Source organism: Lissotriton vulgaris, chromosome 8 (genome assembly GCF_964263255.1).
Source record: "Lissotriton vulgaris chromosome 8, aLisVul1.2, whole genome shotgun sequence".
NCBI classification, from domain to species: Eukaryota; Metazoa; Chordata; class Amphibia; order Caudata; family Salamandridae; genus Lissotriton; species Lissotriton vulgaris.
In genome coordinates, this window is record NC_141696.1 from 1,168,724,826 (window position 1) to 1,168,746,287 (window position 21,462).

General features: G+C 46.6%; 1 protein-coding gene across 1 annotated transcript in view; it reads left to right on the forward strand.

Moving 5' to 3' along the window:
• Positions 1–21,462, forward strand: part of VWA8 (von Willebrand factor A domain containing 8) — a 1,363,176-nt gene that overhangs the window by 145,565 nt on the left and 1,196,149 nt on the right. The gene's annotated exons all lie outside the window — the stretch shown is intronic.

The window sequence follows — 21,462 nt, forward strand, 5'->3', positions numbered from 1 at the left end:
GGTGCACTTTCACGTTTTTCTGGCCCTGGCGAGTCTGGGCCTTGTTTTTTGCCATTCAAGCTTTTTCCTGCCTTCTGCCTCTGGAAGCTGCAGCCTGGACCTGCATCTGTATCCATGACCTTTCACTTACTCCCTGCGCGGCTAGCGGTGCCTGGCTCAGCCTGCCGGCCTGCCAAGACTGTATTCAGCCTTCAAGTTACCTGCTCCGCTCCTCGAAAAATACATTCCTGTCTAGTAGTTTAGGTAAACATCCTTCCCAGCTGCAGAGCAAAGGGCCCGGCCTTTCTGTCTCCATGCAAGTAATTCATAGCTTCCGTTACCATGGTAGGCCCATGGCCCCCTTGCTTTACACGTAGACACGCAGTCGCATATGCACGCATTAGCAGTCAGTATAGAATAGCCTCTGCCCGAGAGACCTTTCCTTCTAGATAATACAGTTCCTCAAACACAAGATATTAGATATGATTTGGGATTAGGTTGTTCTGACACTCCAGACTTCTGTCTCCACATGTAGGGCTAAATGTCAAGTCCTCTTCACCCTCCAGTTGCACGTCAATCATACGTCATGCTGCTGCGCGCGCATCTCTGCCACATGTTTTTGCTGACTCTGCAGGATCCTTCTAGGGATCCACCCTCTTATGACACCTTTATGTGACGTTTCTAGCACACACCTCCGTGTACGCCCTAGTGCACGCCTTCTGTTACGTACTTCTGTTCTTATCTCGTTTCTCTCAGCTGTTACGCCTTCTGCATTCAATACTACTGTATGCATTGACTATATATATGATTTCCTGTTAATAAATCATTGTACATGTCCATTGCAATTCCCACCCTGAACCCTCGTGGCAATGGGTCATGCTACCTGGTTCGAACCAATTCCTTTTTAAGGAATAAAACCTTCATAAACCTCAGATGCCACAGACTCTGCCTTTTCATTTTGACTGAGTTATTCTTATTGAACTTTACCGCATAAATTCCGTATAGGTAATTAAAATTTACCACATAATTGGCGCCCGAACAGGGACCCCTCCCCCACCCCACGCGCCGGCGGTGCGTTGCAGGCCCGGTCCCCTGCCACAGCGCTGACGGACAACTACGCGTACCCGCAGGATTTCCTGTATCTCCCTCAGGCCAAGGGAGGTGACTGAGGCTGCGATCGACACCCAGACGAGGCGGTGAGGAGTGCGGAGGATCCCGACCAGAGCCTAGCTGAGAGAGCAAAGTCCGAGGTATCCGGAGGCCCACCAGTTCCGAAGTTCCGAAGTGCTTACGTCACGAGTCGAGTCGAGTCCGGTCCAGTCCAGTATCGAGTTTCCGAGGCCTTCTGTTCCGTGCTTCCCGGTGAGTACCGTTGCTGGGGACGTATCTAGACGAGCGCATTAATTTGTGCCGGTCAAGACGGGTTTGGGTACGCAGACCCGGTCTGCACTGTTTAGCGGTGTATCTGTACTGTTTAGCAGTATATCCAGTATGCAACTAGTTAGTTTTATTCTAATCATTATTGTTCGTTCTGAAATGTTTTAGTATGTTTTAAATGTCGTGGTATGAGTGATTGTTCAATCTACATTATTGTGTTTACTGTATTAGTTGTGTCCAATTTCGAGTAAGTATCAAGTCCCGAGTAGCACGGCTGAAAAATGCCGCTGTTCTCCAAACTGAAACAGATCGGAACTAGAAAAGGGATTCTAGAAGAAGCAGTGCCTGTTCCACCTAGGGACACTCCAGGGCACTTTATGTACCACAAACATGGCCTGGATGCCATATTATATCTCGATTTGTGGGTAGACTATACCAAAGATTTAGTAGAGAGTCAGAGATGGCCCGCTACAGGGACATGGGATGCTGATTGCATCATGAGAGTAGAAGAAGCGTTATGGAAAAAGAAAGCCAGACAGTCACAGAAAGACGCCATTGAACTATGGCGTAAAGAATCGCACAGACGCACAGAGAAAGCACTCAGAAAAGCAGAAAAACATAGAGAGGATTCAGACAAAGCCCAAGAAAACGTATTAGTTGAGAAGGGGATACGAGTAAAAGCAGAACAAGTAGACCGACAACGAAACACTCTTATGAATGGTATGTATCCTCTGCTGGCCGAGGGTTTACCTAAGGCCACTCCGGAAATACCGAAGGATCTGCCCCCTCCACTGCTCCCGACTAAAGCACATCACAAGACCGCGAAAGACATATTCCTTTCTTCCTATTTAGACGACGTAGCTCCCGCATATGCAAATAGATGTGTCCATATACCACCCGCCGATGACGGCACCCCGCCTCGAAATAATAACCTACTTCCGCAACAACAGACTCCTCCTCCCGTTCCACCCCCTGCACCTGTTCTCCCAACTCTCCCTGCACCTATTCTTCCTATCCTTCATCCACAAAATCCTTTTGGACCTGGCACCTCGGGAGGTGCGACAGGAGGTTTTCAAACACCGCCACCAGCACACCGATTGACTTATAGGGATTTAGCGCAACAACGTACACCTCAATCAGCCAATTACGACATACTTCAAGAACCTCTCACAGACTGTAGATATGATCCAGTACCCGGTAAAGACGACAGAATGATGCTTGCATCAGTACGGTTACGACGAGTCGCAAACTTTTTATTGTTACTACCAGGAATGGTTGATCACCTAGACAGAATATATCATTTTGTTCAAACGGGGGAAGGTCCTGAAAGTATTGGCGAGGCTTACCAGAAAGTTGACACTCAAGGCAAGATATTACGGTTTTTCATAAACTGCCTAATAAGAGACCAAGACAGGCCTGGTGTAGACCAGGAAGAAATGAGAGCGCTTAATAAATGGGGTCAGAATATAGCAGACGGAAAACATGATAAACAGGGTTGTATAGATAACATGTACCGAAGGATCCGAAAAGCAGTATTAAAAATACACGAGAGAAGACGGCCAGAACCAGAAATAGATACAGATAAGAATGAATCCTCGGAGGAGGAGGAACAGCCAGAAACGACAACAGGACAATTACCAGTTAGAGAAATGATAGCATATGTAGGTAAGGGAAGACCTTTTAATAATTCAATGCGACCGGTACTCCCAGAAAGTAAAAGAATCTTTCAAGCTGCCATGTCAAATCCAAAGACCCCTGAACATCTATTTCAGGCTACCGATAGAATACTTCAAGAACGAATGGGGTACCATGTTCTCAATACCATGGATGAACAAGAATTGGCCAGGTCAGCAGTACAATGGGCTGACAATCCTGATAAATATAGTGATGATGGTTTAGCGCAGACCTTTTTAAACCTTTCCCCTGACGAACAGAAATTAGCTGGAATATATATGATTCACCATCTCATTACATTATTCAAAGGCCAACATTCTGATCCAGGTCCCTTACCTGATATTTTAATAGAACTACTCTCGCCACAATGGAGAGGTCTAGGTACCGACTTAATTAAAGTAATTCTAGAACATCGACACAGGTATAATACCTTTCTGAATACACAGTTTGTTCCAGCTCCACCCGTAGAAAGAAAAATGTATTACATAGACAGACAGAACCCCTTGCGAGAAGTACATCCAGCCCAGAATGATGATAATACCTTTAGACGCGTGTTTGTGTACACGCCCATAACTAAAATGGAACTATTAGAGATGAAGAAATTAGTGCCCAGTCACGATAAAGACCCTGCAGGTTTCCACCGTGAAATCAAAGACATGTTACTCATGGGGGATTATACCTATCCCGACATTATGAAAATATTGAAAGTGTTAATGCCTGCCGGTATTTACGAGAAACTAAAAGAAAAAGATTGGGAGGTGGGAGAACAAAAGATTGATTGGACTGCATTAGAAAATGAAGAAAATCTCCGAACCCCAGGAACCGGGCTTGGGGACAAATCTAAAGCATTACCAGGATTGCTAGTGCAAGTATTGCCACGTTTATTAGCTACTAAAAAGGAGGACTGGGATGCAATCTCAGCCTGTAAACAGAAACCCGATGAAGACACTAGTGATTTTTATTCCCGATTTGAGAAATGTTTTGGTATTAATAGTGGCCTGAAAGCAAGTAGCGAGTCATATCCACACCTTTTTGTAACGAAGTTAGTCGAGAATTCCCTGCCCCAAGTTAAAAATCGTGTACAGAAAGTCGAGAGCACATGGCAGGCAAATACGCCTTCACAAATGTTACAAATGTTACAGTACCACCAGAATAGAATTAGAGAAGAACAAGAACACGAACAGAGACGCATGAAAGACACGAAAATGAAAATGTTAGTTGCTCAGTCAGTTCCAGCTGACGGTCAGAAAAAGGGCACGACACAGTCTAATACTTCAGCAGCTCCTGTTAAAGGGACATGCAACTATTGTAAACAGCCAGGTCACTATATAAACGATTGTGCAGTTTTGAAACATAATATACTTACTGGAAAAACTAAAGAGAGACTGCGTCCTCCTAGACAGGACCAGGTCCAACAACAAGTACCACAGAATATCCAGCCTATGCAAGCCTCACAACAGACAGTACAGACAGTAGCGGTACCACAGCCCCAACCGATTGCCGCAACACAACATGCATCTCAGCAGATGTACCAGTATGCCCAGACTGATTATCCCGATTACCAGCGATACACATGAAACAGCCTAGAGAGGGAAGTTGGCTTGCCTCTTATTGAGGTTCCTGTAGATCAAGAGGGTCCTTATGTACACAGTCAAGTATTAGGGAAAGACAGAAAGTTTTTAATTGATACAGGGGCAAGCCGAACAACGATAAGTCATGACGAGGTCCCAGGGGCACCCCTCTCAGGCTCACAGAATGTTTCCCTTGGTTTTTCAGGCAAGCCTATTATTAATGAAGTATCACAACCACTTCCCCTTGCAGTTGGTCCATTAGTACGTACTACAGATTTATTGCTCACAAAATCATGTCCAGAAAACTTGCTAGGTATCAAGACTCTGAAAGCTCTAGGAGCTGTTATTTGCTGTTCTCCGGAAGGAGTACGATTGTTTTTGCGTGACTTTAAAGGTCACTATGTGTTGAGAGATATTGATCCCAGATTACAGAATGTACCTGCACATTTATGGGCGCAAGGCCCCACTGATGTAGGTTGTATGCACATTACACCGTATCGAGTCACACTCAAGCCAGGAGTTGTTTTACCACGAATTCGACAATACAAGTTACCCCCAGATGCTGTAGTGGCTTTACTGAAAATCATTGACGAGCTCATTGCACAAGGAGTGGTTGTAGAAACCAACTCGAATTTATGTAATTCTCCTATCATTCCAATTCTTAAACGTACTGATCCCAATGCACCACCAGTCTATCGATTAGTTAATGATTTGCGCGAATTGAATAAATGCATTGTACCGCAGTACCCTGTGGTCCCAGATATCTCATCTCTATTGACAGCTATTGATTCTGAGGCAACGTTCTTTACTGTAATTGATCTGAAGAACGCCTTCTTCAGTGTCCCAATTGATCCGGAAAGCCAATACCTTTTCGGATTCTGTTTAAATGGATGAAGCTTCAAATTTGCACGCGCACCTCAGGGATTCACAGAAAGCCCCAGCATCTATAGCCAAGCACTGAAAAGACAACTCGACAGTATTCACATGCCTGAAAACACTGCCCTACTCCAGTATGTCGACGATTTACTGATCACCGCCCGAAGTGAACCTGAATGTGAACTGGCTTCACTGACGGTTTTACATTTCCTGGCTGACAAGGGGCACAAGGTGTCCCCTTCGAAGCTGCAATTCTGTGTTCAGCAAGTGGTGTACCTTGGGCACTTGCTGTCCAAATGGGGGAGACAGCTAACGCCTGATCGCATCCAGTTAATTGCAAACATGTTACCACCCAGGACACAAAAGGAGGTGCGGGCTTTTATAGGCCTCACTTCTTACTGCAGACAATGGATCCCTCAATATGCATTTCTAGCAAAGCCACTCATTCAGTTAACAACTCAGGAGGCAGCGTCTTCGACTGTCCTCCCTTGGACTCAGGAACATACACAAGCTTTTGACGACTTAAAGAAAGCCTTATGTCAAGCACCAGTTTTAGCGACACCATGTTACAGCAAGCCTTTTACACTTTTTGTCACAGAACGTGAAGGTACTGCATTGTCGGTACTCACGCAGGATCAAGCAGGTTCACACAAACCGTGTGCTTACTTTTCTAGTACATTGGATCCAGTAGCCCAGGCTCTGCCTGCGTGCTTGAAATCAGTTGCACCAACAGCTCTAGCAATCAGACAAAGTGATTCAATAGTGTTAGGGCATCCATTGACAGTACAAGTTCCACACTCCGTGGAAGTTCTTTTAAATCGAACACAGACTCAACACTTGACTATAGCACGACTGACAGGTTATGAATTGACATTATTTCAGCCACACATAGAAATTAGACGTTGTAATACATTGAACCCTGCTACACTTTTGCCATTAACTGAAACAGACCCATTAGCACATGATTGCATTGAAGTCATTACTATCACGACGAAACCCAGACAAGACTTGACAGACACCGCATTACCAGATCCAGACCTGACGCTTTATGTGGATGGTTCATGCATGAGGACAAGTACAGGAGAATTAGTGGCCGCCTACGCAGTCACAACAGAAACTGAAGTCATAGAAACAAATTGTATTGACACCCTGTCAGCACAAGCAGCAGAGCTCATCGCTCTGACACAAGCCTGTATTCAAGCCAAGAACAAGAGAGTTAACATATACACAGATTCCCGTTATGCATTCGGAGTTGTACACGACTTCGGAGTACTCTGGCGAGAGAGAGGTTTTTTGACTTCTCACGGTGCCAAAATTCAACACGGTCCCCTCATTCAAACTCTGTTAGATGCAATACATCTGCCTACAGCAATATCCATCATGAAGTGCAAGGCACATACGAAGGTTACAGATACTATTTCCCAGGGTAATGACCTGGCAGACCGAACCGCAAAACATACAGATCAGAATCAGATTCACACCACTGACCTGACAAAGACAATAGTCGCGACACCGACACATTGCATGACAGTTAAGGATCCCGCCCTAGATGTAATTGACATACAGACACATGCTACCCCAGACGAAATCAAGAAATGGACTGAACTAGGAGGGATCCAGACAGAACAGGGATGGATGACGAAGGGAAAATCCACATGGTTTCTCCCCGACTCTATGGTTCAAGTGATCATTAATACAGTACACAGTCCAGCACATTTAGGAGAAAAAGCCATGTTAGACAGTATTCAACACCTCTGGTTCAATAAACACTTACGAGCAGCAGCCAAACAGAAAGTGCGTACTTGCAAGATTTGTTGTCAGTTCAACCCAGGTAAAGGCATTCCCGTAGAACAAGGTGGATTTCATCCACCCGATCACCCTTTTGAAGTCCTCCGGATGGATTATATCCAGATGGAACGTTGTCGAGGTTTCAAATATGTCCTCGTAGTTGTATGTGCACTATCCCGTTGGACAGAAGCATATTCAGTCCCAGATTACACTGCTCCGACCACTGCCAAGCAGCTGGTTCGTGAATTCTTCCCCAGATATGGTTTGCCCCGTATCGTATACTCAGACAACGGTCAGCCATTCTCGTCCGAGCTTATGAAGCAGGTATTACTCCTGCTAGGCTACCAATGGAAGTTCCACTGTGTCCGGCATCCCGAGGCAGCAGGTCTCGTGGAGCGTCATAATCAGACCCTAAAAATTCGCCTTGCTAAAATCTGTAGGGAGAAAGGTGTCGACTGGATCGTAGCTTTGCCAGTCGCCCTTTTTTACATGAGAATGGTCGCACACTCCAGAACAGGGCTATCCCCGTACGAGGTGGTCTTTGGTAGGCCACCAAATATGTGGGGGACGCCTTTGCCTAGAAAAATTACTGATGTCGATTGTAATATGTTGACAGATTACCTTGCCTCCTTGATGTCTGCACTACAATCATGTCGTTCACAGGTCGCTGCAGCCTTTCCCGACAACACCGAGGTGAAACCGCATGACGTTGTTCCAGGAGACATCGTCCTCGTAAGGAACTTCGACAGGAAAAGTCCGCTGGAGCCCCGTTGGCAGGCGCCGAAGTTGGTGCTTCTTACAACCAGGACCGCCGTGAAGGTGGAGGGCCGAAAGGGATGGCTCCACTCGAGTCACGTGAAGAGATTTCATGCATTGCCAGAGACTGACTCACCCTACCCCTCTAAGGACTGTCCAGATTCTAGTGACTCTAAACTTCCCCTGATAGAGAAAACTCCACAGCAGGAGTATAAAGAAAAACTGAGGTCTAGCAAGTCAGACAGTTTAATTGTTTAAGTCCTCCCCTAGGTGAATCGGTTAGACGTGTTTTCTGACATGTATCCCCTAGACCCCAACAGAGAGAGAGATAGACAGAAACAGCTCAAGAAACGTTAATATTGCAAATCTCTTCGCAGCCACTGCATTGTGACTTTACTGATTATGTTTTTTCTGAGCCTTATGATTATTGCTGCAAGTGTGCTTCTACATGTATATTACCCTATTTTCAAGCATGCACATTCTTCCTTCAACGTTACAGCTGAACACTCTTTCAGTGAACTGCCCCCACATGAATTGTCTTACAGACTTGCGCTGCGCAACAATACATTCATTAGTATGTTACACCATTCCCATCAGACCAGCAACGCTACAAATTGTTGGATATGTGGCCGACTCCCTCCCTATCAGAAATACAAAGGAGTTCTGCCTCTTTTTCCGTACCCGTTCACACACAATGGATTCTGTGGTGCATGGTTTAGTTTGATTAATTCCTTGAATTCAGATTCTGTAGTTTACCAGGGTAACTGTGTATGGGGAAACCTGAACACTGTTTTGCATAAAGTATGTTTCCCTGACAAGGAGGGTCTCCCCAAAAGGACAGGAACTGATCTAGAAAATGAAGTATATGGATTAGGTAACTTTACACTTAACCTCATGATTCTCAGTGTTGAATCCGAAACAGAACCAGTCTTGCCCGCCATGTCCGTACTTCCAGTCAAAGGTGAATTATGTGTCAGAAAGAATGGTTCAGTACACCTGGGTCATAGTAGATGTACTACTGTGATCGAATTCAGTGATAAGGGCAAGTCTACCTTCAAAGCTTCACGTCATTCCTACTTCATTTGTGGTCATACCGCATATATACGCTTACCTCTACACTGGGATGGCACCTGTTACATTGCATTCCTTCTGCCACCTGTTTTTCTAGCCCCTCCTGATTATCATAGGGACACTCATCTAGTACACAATAGACCGCAGAGAGATCTCCCGATTGTCGACTACACTGAAACGGCATGGGAGCAATACACAGATTTCAATAAGGGTTTCTTTCCCTACTTAGGTGCTGTCTTTAATAGTAAACTGATACGAAAATTAACTAGAACCCTTGAAGCTGTAGTGAATGAAACTACTTCCGCCCTGGGCAACTTAACAGAGGAGCAGTCTGCGATGCGGATTGTTGTTCTTCAAAATCGTCTCGTCCTTGACGTCATCCTGGCCGATAGGGGCGGAGCTTGTAGAGTCATCGGATCGAGTTGCTGTGTTTTCATTCCAGAAAACGCGCCATCAGTATATAAAGCCATTACCCGTCTTCATAAGATTGCAAGTCTGATACACCAGAATCCAGGCACCTGGACTTGGTCCGGTTGGTTCTGGACCACGTTGTCAGCCTGGGGATGGAAAGTCCTATCCTTCCTAGGTATAGCCCTTCTTATAGTATTCAGTTGTTGCCTATGTCTGCAATGTGGGCCAGCGATTTGCGGCTTGTGCGCCACATCATGTATTCCTCATTCAAGTTCACATTCAAAACGTCGTAAGAAGAAAGAAGAGCAAATGATGTTACATGAACAGATTGATAGATTAATGAGGATTGATATATCATGAAGGGTCCGTAGGGGACAAGGAGGGAATGAGGTAATATAAATTTTTATGGTCAATTGTGTCCCCTATCGTAGACCCCAACGGCTCCATGTACGTGCTTCTAGTACATGTAAGTTCCCTCCACAACCAGCTATGAAGACGCAAATACATTTGCGTCCAACGTTAACATGTCCTCTTTCAGATCCACCATGAATGGGTCCGTTATTCAGTTCCTAAGTGTGCCGTGCCAACGTCTTTACATGGTGCACTTTCACGTTTTTCTGGCCCTGGCGAGTCTGGGCCTTGTTTTTTGCCATTCAAGCTTTTTCCTGCCTTCTGCCTCTGGAAGCTGCAGCCTGGACCTGCATCTGTATCCATGACCTTTCACTTACTCCCTGCGCGGCTAGCGGTGCCTGGCTCAGCCTGCCGGCCTGCCAAGACTGTATTCAGCCTTCAAGTTATCTGCTCTGCTCCTCGAAAAATACATTCCTGTCTAGTAGTTTAGGTAAACATCCTTCCCAGCTGCAGAGCAAAGGGCCCGGCCTTTCTGTCTCCATGCAAGTAATTCATAGCTTCCGTTAACATGGTAGGCCCATGGCCCCCTTGCTTTACACGTAGACACGCAGTCGCATATGCACGCATTAGCAGTCAGTATAGAATAGCCTCTGCCCGAGAGACCTTTCCTTCTAGATAATACAGTCCCTCAAACACAAGATATTAGATATGATTTGGGATTAGGTTGTTCTGACACTCCAGACTTCTGTCTCCACATGTAGGGCTAAATGTCAAGTCCCCTTCACCCTCCAGTTGCACGTCAATCATACGTCATGCTGCTGCGCGCGCATCTCTGCCACATGTTTTTGCTGACTCTGCAGGATCCTTCTAGGGATCCACCCACTTATGCCACCTTTATGTGACGTTTCTAGCACACACCTCCGTGTACGCCCTAGTGCACGCCTTCTGTTACGTACTTCTGTTCTTATCTCGTTTCTCTCAGCTGTTACGCCTTCTGCATTCAATACTACTGTATGCATTGACTATATATATGATTTCCTGTTAATAAATCATTGTACATGTCCATTGCAATTCCCACCCTGAACCCTCGTGGCGATGGGTCATGCTACCTGGTTCGAACCAATTCCTTTTTAAGGAATAAAACCTTCATAAACCTCAGATGCCACGGACTCTGCCTTTTCATTTTGACTGAGTTATTCTTATTGAACTTTACCGCATAAATTCCGTATAGGTAATTCAAATTTACCACAGTATTGTGGTCGGTTATTATTATTTTGACTGTTTTATCAGTTGTGTGGTTTTAAGAGCATTGTTAGCCGCCTGCCACATATTGTCTTTTCTCTGCTCTGCACTGTAATTTACATGTTAGTCCAGGCGGGGTGTATAGCTGTCGCAGATTGAAATGAAAAGCTTCTTCATCTTTGCTGTGTCTCCCCAGCTCGGGTAAAACCAGTCGCAATATGCCTTGTGGCTTCGGGGCAGGCATGTGATGAACTTTGTTGTTTTTTCAGGGATCCATAAATCTCCTGCGACTGCTGGGGACACCACTGTGGTGAGATCAGGGGCATCTTAAGGAGGATTCTGGGAGCACTGGGGCAAACGTATTTTTGGGGCTCAGGTTTGGACATCAGAGCTTCACTGCAATACGTGTTAGACAAGTGCCCTGTAAGTGCATAACTTAGCCAGACCTGATCTCAGCCGCCAATCCTGTGGGGCTGATTAACATCATGGGTGTACTGAGGGGTGAGGTAGGTTTACTAAAACTGCTTTATGTACATCTTTAGACGAGTGAAACATGAGGCGGATCTCTTGACTATCAAGGACTGAACTGCACCCAAAAATGCAAAGTTCAGGAAACTATTGAAATGCGGAACTCACCAGGCTAGCATCCTCTAGGAACCACCTAGGAGCAAAGGTTGAGCTGAAAAACAGGGTTAATCACCCGCCCCAGTTAGATGCTAATTTCCCCTTTCAACAATAAAATGGTGCCAAGCATCTGCAGTCTCCATGAAAACACCAAAACATCAAACAAACAAGCATTTACAATGCAATAGGGCTCGCAGCATTAAAGTTTGAGTTATTGGCATTGTGTATGACAATGCGTTGCATAAATTTTCCGAAAACTCTGAATTGGTGTATAAAGATGATTTGCAAACTGTCATATGTTGCTCAATAATAAGGAGAGTTGGGAATAATTATGCTATGCTATCTTTTGCTATCCTGTGCTTTTTTATTATGCTGTGCTGTGTTTTGTTATGCTATGCTGGTGAGGGTGTGTGAGGGTGAGTGAGGGTGTGTGAGGGTGAGAGAGGGTGTGGGGGCGTGAGGGTGAGGGGGTGTGAGGGGGTGAGGGGGTGTGAGGGTGTGAGGGTGTGGGGGTGTGAGGGTGAGGGGGTGTGAGGGTGTGGGGGGGGTGAGGGCGTGGGGGGTTAGGGGGTGTGTGAGGGTGAGGGGGGGTGAGGGTGTGAGGGTGAGGGCATGTGAGGGTGTAAGGGTGAGTGAGGGTGTGTAAGTTTGAGAGGGTGTGAGGGGATTGTGAGGGTGAGGGGGTTTGAGGGTGAGGGTGTTTGAGGGTGAGGAGTTGTGAGGGTGAAGAGTGAAGCATTGTGCAGCGTGCACATAGTAAGTGTGTGTGCAGGCAGTGTATGTGTTTGGAAATAGCACTGCACTTTTAGTAAATTTTGAACAATTTACGCTAGAAAATTATTTTATTCTGTTAAAATTGCAGATTATTCAGCAAATGGTCGATTATGTGGCAAATGCAGCAAGTCTTTGATTATGCGAAAATTGCAGCAGACACAATCGTATCTTTTCATTGGGCCTGGCTATTACTAATGTGCTCCATTTACAAAAATAGTTTTTTTCTCAAGCCCAAGCCCTCTTCTCAATTGATATTTTGAGTGAAAGTAAAGGTCAAATGGCGTGTGCTGTCACTTCCTCTACCCCTCACATTTTGGTGAATTAACGTCTCTGTTACGCACCCCCTCCCCCAAGTATTATTTGCTTTGAAGTGTCTGCAGCGAATGCTCAAGTCTCAGTGACGGAGGTCGCTGGGGTAGTTGAGGTGTGCGGTTGCTGGAGTGGTGGTGCCTATTTTTTGTCTGTTGCACTGTCCCTGGGTGAGATTGGGGCGGAGCATGTCAAATTGTTTTGGTGAATGGGAGGAGGAAGAACCTGTAGTGATCAGCACAAATTGTTGGATAGGGTAATGAGGAGAGGGTGTGGCCTAATGGCCAGAGCTGCCGACTTTGGAGCTGGGGAGCTACGTTCCTAGCATCCTGTGATTCTGGGCCAATCACTTAACTCCCCGATCATACGAACAATGAATGTGTCTTAGTATAACATAACTGGTGCGCATGCAAAACACTCCAATACCCTTGGGTCGAATTCGCGCTAAATAAATCTGCAATAAGAAAACTAAATGAGGACTCTGCTGTTTGGAGCTGTGCTGTTAGTGTTTTGGGGCGGCAGCTGCCTTTCTGGTTCTGTATAAACAGGGACATTACTGATGATTGCGGCGCAGTTCGAGACACCAGACAAGCGGGAGGAGAGTCACCTTTTGCTGTTTGCTATTTATTTGGCGTTTGCGGCTCAAATGATAATGGGGAAAGGTGGAGATAAATGGATTGTTGGTCGGATTACCGGAGCAGGAAGGGACGCTGCATGCAGACGACATCTCCGTATATATTATCCGCCGGCAGCAGAAAGCGGCCCGGGTTTAAACGATAGGATTTGAATATTACGGGGATGTCAACCAAATAAGGCTTAGGCGAGGTCTGAATTGTTCTTTCTTAATCTGGGGGAGAAGAGTCCAAGAAAGTTGGCATTTAAAAAAAAAACTATTTTGATTGTTAGTTATTTTGTCTTGCACGGAAGTTAAGACGTAAGCAAAAACGAAACCGTGTGCAAAAACGAAACTTGCCGTGGGGCGGGACTTCTGTCTTCGGAAGCCCGCGCCCACGGAGTGGCTGGCCAGAAAAGCAGTGCTGGTGACGCGGGGCTCCCATGCCAGAGGGAGAGCCCCGCGGAGGATGCATTAGTCCGGAGTGGCGGTAAGTGGGGCTCTGGTGGTGGTGCGCTGGTGTGTGTGTGTGTGGGTATGTGTGCGACGGCGGGGGTGTCTCTATGCGTTGGTGCGTGTGCTTGTGTGTAGGTGCGCTCGTGTGTGTGTGCATGCGTGCAGGGGGAGGTGTGGCTGTGTGGTACAGCTTTCCAGGAGAGGAGACAGGAGCTGGGCACAGCAAGCGCGTTCACGTACGCGTGGCCCGCTCAATTCCGACTCTGAAAGAAGCGCGCGGGTAGCTCCTGTCCCCTTTGCTGGAAAGCAGACTCGCTGACAATAGGGTCACTGGCGAGACTGCGCTTCGCGCGGTTAACGCCACGAGCCCTAAAAAGCAACATGCGATGCAATACAAAAGTCCACATGAAATAAGTAAATTCAATTTAATACTAGTAAAAACCTTGGCATACAAGAATGTAAATATATTTTCTGAGGATAAAACATTTTTATCAATTAGGGAACCTAGGACCTTAGCAACCTTAGCAACCAGACCAGTCCTCCCCTCCTGAGGCTCCTATATGGGCACACCGTGCAGTGTCTCCATGGCTACATTGTCTACCACAATCCGGTATTAGATTTACTATGAGGATACACGGTGCAGCACACAGTGCAATGACTCCCTGGGTACACCTTGCTGTATTTACTCTGTGAGAATCCATCTTCAGTTGGGGCTAAGCGTAAAATGTTTTAGGCATAAGTACAAAGTGGAAGGCATGTAAAAAAAAAAGTATTTCTGGAAGGACGTAAAAAAAAAGTATCTCTTAAACCAGCAGCTTTGTGCACTGTTTCTGTTATTTCCATGCTCAATTTATGTGTGTTGTTGGCACAAGCCCGGACGCTGAATCCCACCCTGAAAGGAATTAGCATTCCAATGCACCTTAGATGGGCAAGCTTTCAATGTGAAACTCCATCAGATGCAGGGGAGCATAGGCATGCCCACCTCCCTGCTGCTTATGTAATTACTATGCGCCCAGGGGGTCTCGCGCGGGGATGGGGTGCCGCGGGAGTTTGAAAATAAAGAAAGAAGCTTAAACTTACCTGACCGGGTCCGCCGCCTCTGCTGTCTGCTTCTGGGCCGGGGTCCGCATTTGGCACCTTCACCGTCGTCTTCTGCTAAGTGACTACTGGCTGGCAAGCCCTCTCAGGATTTCAGTCAATCCAGACGCTACTCCAGAGTCCAGCAGCGCCAGGATTGGCCTGGAGCAGGGTCACTCCCTGCCCATTAAGAGACCGGGGGCTGCGAATGAAGCAACTTTCACTGTCCTAAGGGGAAGGCTTAGTGCGCATGTTCGGGCTGGTCTTAAAGATGACCAGCCCAGAAACAATCATGCGCTCTATTGCGCTGTCACTCCCCCTGAGTGTTGCCGCAGCCCCATCCCCTTTAGCGTCCCTCGTTCTACTTCTGACGCTAATTCCATTCCAAACAGGAGTCCTGATTGCTGGAATTAGCTCCAGAAGTAGAACGAATTCTAAATGGGGCCGTGGGCCCGTGGCATTGGTGAGGCAATACCCGAACGCCCCCAATGGACGCACCACCACTACATTTAAGCCAATATTGTCAGGACCCACTGCTTTATTTAAGTTAATTTCTTCGAAAACTGTAATTATGCCAAGCAGTGTAATTTCTTTGCATAATCTTTCAACATCTCATTCTTCCGGTATCCTATCAATGGGGATGAATTTTGTTTTTTTACTTGTTCTCTTTTTATCTATAATATCTTTGTAGTATTGGAAGATATCATCTGCACTGATTTGATTTGGCAAGTAGCATCTTTGCACCATCAGTGATTATCCTGACAATTTTATTTTTGTCTTTCTTAAACATTGCCTGGTATTCCTTGTAGCTGCTCTTTGCTTTTGCATATCTTTTCTTATACGTTCCATTGAGCCTTCCATTTTTCTTGTCTTTGGTATGTTGTTTTGGACTGGGTCATTCTGATACTCCTCTTGAGCAGTATTCATAGTCTCATTACTGGTTTCACTTGGAAGTTCATTGTGATTGACTGGCATAGGGCTTATATCGTTTGTGTTTCTCTGAAGTATAAGTCACAATTTCATCCATCAGGTCCATAGCAGCATCGTGATAGTTTGGATTTTGGGAGTATTTCTGTCATTCAATTCATCAAAGTTTGTGGTTTTTGGCGCACGCTTTCTGTTGATAAAGTCTTTCCACTGATATTTCAGGTTCATCGTTGGAGTCACTTTCAATGTTGTTGTATACTTGCAGAACATCCTTTGCCATTTTTTTTACTTTTATCTCTTCTATTCCTTCTTTTTTCTGTAATTTGTTTCCTGTTTTTATTGTCAAAATGCAGAACCATGAGCACATTTATATTTCTTTTGTTTTCATATACTTTTTTCCAATTCAGCTAGCAGCAGTAGTTCTTCTTGCAACAACAATTTGGATGGTTTGCTGCTTGCTAGAGCTGCGAGTTTACCATAATTTTGTACTTTTGGATGCGCAGGCCGAGCATGTTGTGACATTCCAATTTTTGTTCCAAAACTGAGGTGACAGTAGCTACAGAGAAATTGTAGCTCTCCTTTTTAGGGCTCGGCCTACGTCACCACTTCGTCAGAAGTGGGGCGGAGCTCCGAGCCGTATTGTTAAAGGGGATCCTGGATCGTGCTGGAAAAATTCCTCAGTGCGCGAGTTTTGTTAGTAGTTTGTTTTACCATCTGCATGGTAATTGGTCCTTGCGGTGCCGTCTTTCTAGTAGCCTTATCTCAATAGGCCATGTGTAATTTTTGTTTGGCAGTTCCTGCATTTTCTGTGCGGGTTCGCGCACGGCATTCCATTAATTTTAATTAGGAGCTGTCATGGTGCCCTTCTAATGCCATCCAGATGGTCGGAGCGCGTTCACCATTCTGCATTGCATGTATCGGGCACGCATTCGTCTGCAGCGTGTAATGTGTTTTTGTTAGGCGCGCCCAGGCCCGTGCAGAATGGACACTACATCTACGAGAGAACAGAGGAGGGCCTGAGGAGAGGAAAGCAGGTACGAGGCCCAGTGTAACTGGGCACAGCCTTTTAAATCATTAAAATAAAAGTATAATGCATGACCGGTCTGGCTTATGTCAGTGATAAGTAAAAAAAAAACATGCGCTTCTGCACACTCGCCTCTGAGACTTCAACCCAGTGGAGCTGTCCGAGATCCCCTTCTCTTAGGCTTCATTGATAGCAGGGCAGACCCTGTGACCTTTAACCCCTATCACTCCTCCCACAAGTACCTCCTCCTAAGGGGCAGCCTCTCCTGCTGAGTCTGCGTGGGGCTAGTCCAAACACCAGCCCGAGAACACCGGCTGCCACAACCGTCAGACGTACAGCCAGCACTCCAGTAAAGGGCAATCCGCACCCCAGGCGGGCTGCAAGAGCCGGGACTGAGCCAGCCATCACCCCAAGCCAGAGGACCAGACCAGTGACGTCACCAGGGGCATGCAAAGCCACAAACTCAGCACCAGGAGCACGTCCACCCGCCAATCCACCCCCCAGGGCAAGCACAGACACACCACGGGTGCACACTCAAAAGTCATGCACTAGGACCAGGAACGTGACGTACCATGGCCCGGACCATGGTCAGTCAAATAACCAGCATGAGCGAGTGCCAGGGCCACACTGAAGCGAGCCGGAGGAGTCACTAGCCCCTCCCACTCCTACAGCCAGGCCATCCCCGGAACCGCGTGTGTAGTTCAAATATCTGTAAAGTGGAGACTATGGGCAGGGTCACCGTCTCACCCACTGTCCGGATGTGACGAATGCCTCGGGCCTGCCGGAGACTCTGCAGGGTAATCTAGGGAGAAGTCAGACAACCACAGCAACAGGCGTTGCGATCATTCATTTAAGACTGACTGGCATCATAAGAGATGCAATGTTTTTTTTTTTATATCTAAAACATCAGCTCCAGCATATATTTCAGATGCAAAATCAGTTCGAAGTCACCTGACATCCTGTTAAATGCCAACAAGGCCCGCAGTGGGACTTTTGCGGTTCGGCTAGAAGTGCAAACCTTAACCATCCGATCACATCACAGCGCTTTGTAAGTCAGCGGCGGGGAGCGCGCTCTTCGCGGAGCTGTAGTTCAAAGTTCATGGGCAGGGTACTGAGTTCCCAAGAATGGAAGCTTCTCTTCTTAAGATCATTACACTTGGCATTTTTATGCGTTTTACTGGGGAAAAACCTGGGCACTATATTTTCAAATCCAACCGTGACCATGAGGCGGTTGAACCACTTTATCACATTAATACCAACTCTGCAATATTGTCACAACGGAGTTAATAGGAGTAAATATACACCTACTTTAACAATTCTTTAGAGCCAATATCATGATCACAATGCACATGCTGGTTGATATTTAGTCAGTGCTAACGTGGCCTTCAAGTAAACGCCAGATGTGCGTGAAGAAGAGACAACATTGTTGGATGTAAAAAACATAAACAGCAAGGGTGCATGGATTGCACACACGCAGAGGCTCTGTTGCAGACTTTCATGTAATATTGCCGAGCAAGGCAATGGGAAACATGAATAATGTTGAATTTTATTGAATATGTATGCAAGCGATTCTCAGTCATCATGAACCAAAGCAAACTTGCACAGTCTGAATTCATTGGTGCACCAGGGGATCACAGGTCATCAGTGATAATAGTTCATGGCACTGAGAGCTGTCTGGGAAGGCGGCCAGCAGCCTTGCATTGATGTCTCTGGTGGCGCCTTGTGTTCTGACGCTCTTAAAAGGGTCATTTAATCCTGTCTTGCAAGGCCAGTAGGCAGTCGCCTAGACACAGCATCATTGGATGGGACAGATAGGGCCAGGTCTGGTCTGACCTGTAGTTGACCTGCTAAGCAGGACGAGATCTTCAGGATAGGCGGGAGGACGATGGACTTACTAAACTACGGTGTCCTTACTGGGACAGAAAAGATATGTGTAGTCTCCAAAGTGCCAGGAATTTCCAATCTGATTCCACAGCCAACCACAAAGGCATGTGGCTCTGTGCCTGGAATATTTGTATCGATTGGACAGAAATGTGCACACTGCCTCCCATGGTTCATTCCGCTCTCTGACAGTGAGTGCAGAGTGACAGTGAGTGCAGAGTGACAGTGAGTGCAGATTGACAGCAAGTGACAGTGAGTGCAGAGTGACAGTGAGTGCAGATTGACAGCAAGTGACATTGAGTGCAGAGTGAGTGCAGAGTGACAGTGAGTGCAGAGTGACAGTGAGTGCAGAGTGACAGTGAGTGCAGAGTGACAGTAGAGTGCAGAGTGACAGTAGAGTGCAGAGTGACAGCAGAGTGCAGAGTGACAGCAGAGTGCAGAGTGAGTGCAGAGTGAGACTGATTGTAGAGTGACAGTGATTGCAGAGTGACAGTGATTGCAGAGTGACAGTGATTGCAGAGTGACAGTGATTGCAGAGTGACAGTGATTGCAGAGTGACAGCAGAGTGCAGAGTGACAGCAGAGTGCAGAGTGACAGCAGAGTGACAGCAGAGTGCAGAGTGACAGCAGAGTGCAGAGTGACAGCAGAGTGCAGAGTGAGTGCAGAGTGACAGTGAGTGCAGAGCGAGTGCAGAGCGAGTGCAGAGTGACAGGGCGTGCAGAGCGAGTGTAGAGTGACAGTGAGTGCAGAGTGACAGTGAGTGCAGAGTGACAGTGAGTGCAGAGTGAGTGCAGAGTGACAGTGAGTGCAGAGTGACAGTGAGTGCAGAGTGAGTGCAGAGTGAAAGTGAGTGCAGAGTGAGTGCAGAGTGACAGTGAGTGCAGAGTGACAGTGAGTGCAGAGCGAGTGCAGAGTGACAGTGAGTGCAGAGCGAGTGCAGAGCGAGTGCAGAGTGACAGTGAGTGCAGAGCGAGTGCAGTGACAGTGAGTGCAGAGTGAGTGTAGAGTGACAGTGAGTGCAGAGTGACAGTGAGTGCAGAGTGACAGTGAGTGCAGAGTGACAGTGAGTGCAGAGTGACAGTAGAGTGACAGTAGAGTGCAGAGTGACAGCAGAGTGCAGAGTGACAGCAGAGTGCAGAGTGAGTGCAGAGTGACAGTGGTTGCAGAGTGACAGTGGTTGCAGAGTGACAGTGGTTGCAGAGTGACAGTGGTTGCAGAGTGACAGTGGTTGCAGAGTGACAGTGAGTGCAGAGTGACAGTGAGTGCAGAGTGACACTGATTGCAGAGTGACAGTAGAGTGCAGAGTGACAGTAGAGTGCAGAGTGACAGTAGAGTGCAGAGTGACAGTAGAGTGCAGAGTGACAGTAGAGTGCAGAGTGACAGTGAGTGCAGAGTGACAGTGAGTGCAGAGTGACAGTGAGTGCAGAGTGACAGTGAGTGCAGAGTGACAGTGAGTGCAGAGTGAGTGTAGAGTGGCAGTGAGTGCAGAGTGACAGTGAGTGCAGAGTGAGTGTAGAGTGGCAGTGAGTGCAGAGTGACTGCAGAGACAGTGTGTAAGGGTGCAGGGTGCACATTGTGTGAGTGTGCAGAATGAGTGTGCAGGATAAACAGTGTGTGACTATGCAGGGTGACATTGGGAGTGTGCGGGTGAGCAGTGTGTGAATGTGTAGGGGCAGTGTGTGAGTGTGCAGAAAACACCACACACGCATACACCACACACACATACCACACACACACCATACACACATAACGCACACACAAACCACACACCTCAGTCTCTCAACACCACACACTCGTCACCACTCAACACAACACACTGACCACCACACTCACTCCCCAGGCTCACCCCCACAGACTCACCACCACACACTCACCAGTACACAGAAAACAACACACACAACAACACACCCCCAGCCGTCAATGAATGCTTTCACCATGCACAAACACCAACAACCATCAGCCATCTGTGCACGCTTTTACCAAGCACACACCCACCAGCCGTCAGTGCACCCTTCCACCAGGCACACACACCACCAGCCATCAGTGCCCGCATCAATTGTTAACGCATCCACAATTAACTATTGTAGCAATCGCAGTATGGGAAACTTTACTTTTAAACATATTCATCTAAAGCACAGCATGCCACCATTGCTAAAATTACAATCCAACCCACATAATTCCACTACATACCACATGCACACACTCCATAACACATGGCGAAAAGACATTGCCATTTACAATGCCATTACCTCAAACTCAAATAAATCCGAGCCCGATTGCATTTCTAATGCTTGTTTTGTTCTGCCTTTGCATTTTGTATAGTGGCACGCAATGTTGTGAAATTCGGCTTCCTTGTCAAATTTTGAACACTATGTTTTCAGGTAGAATCCTCTATGTTTATTGGAGTCCTGCTTTCTAAGCTCTTTGAAAGATCCCATTATGTTTCTACATAAATCAGAGTTGTTTTTATCATTGGGATATTTCCAGTAAATTACTTTTAGTGAAATCACTTTTTTTATTGTTGAGTCTATCATTGACCTCATAAACATCTGGTAAATTCTCGAGTCTTGATGCAACAGTGTTACTCTTGGCTGAAGAGGCCACAAATTCAATACTTTCACTGAGGATTATCATTACCCCTCTTCCGTTAGTATGGAGGGTGAACAGGGTGACACAGGATG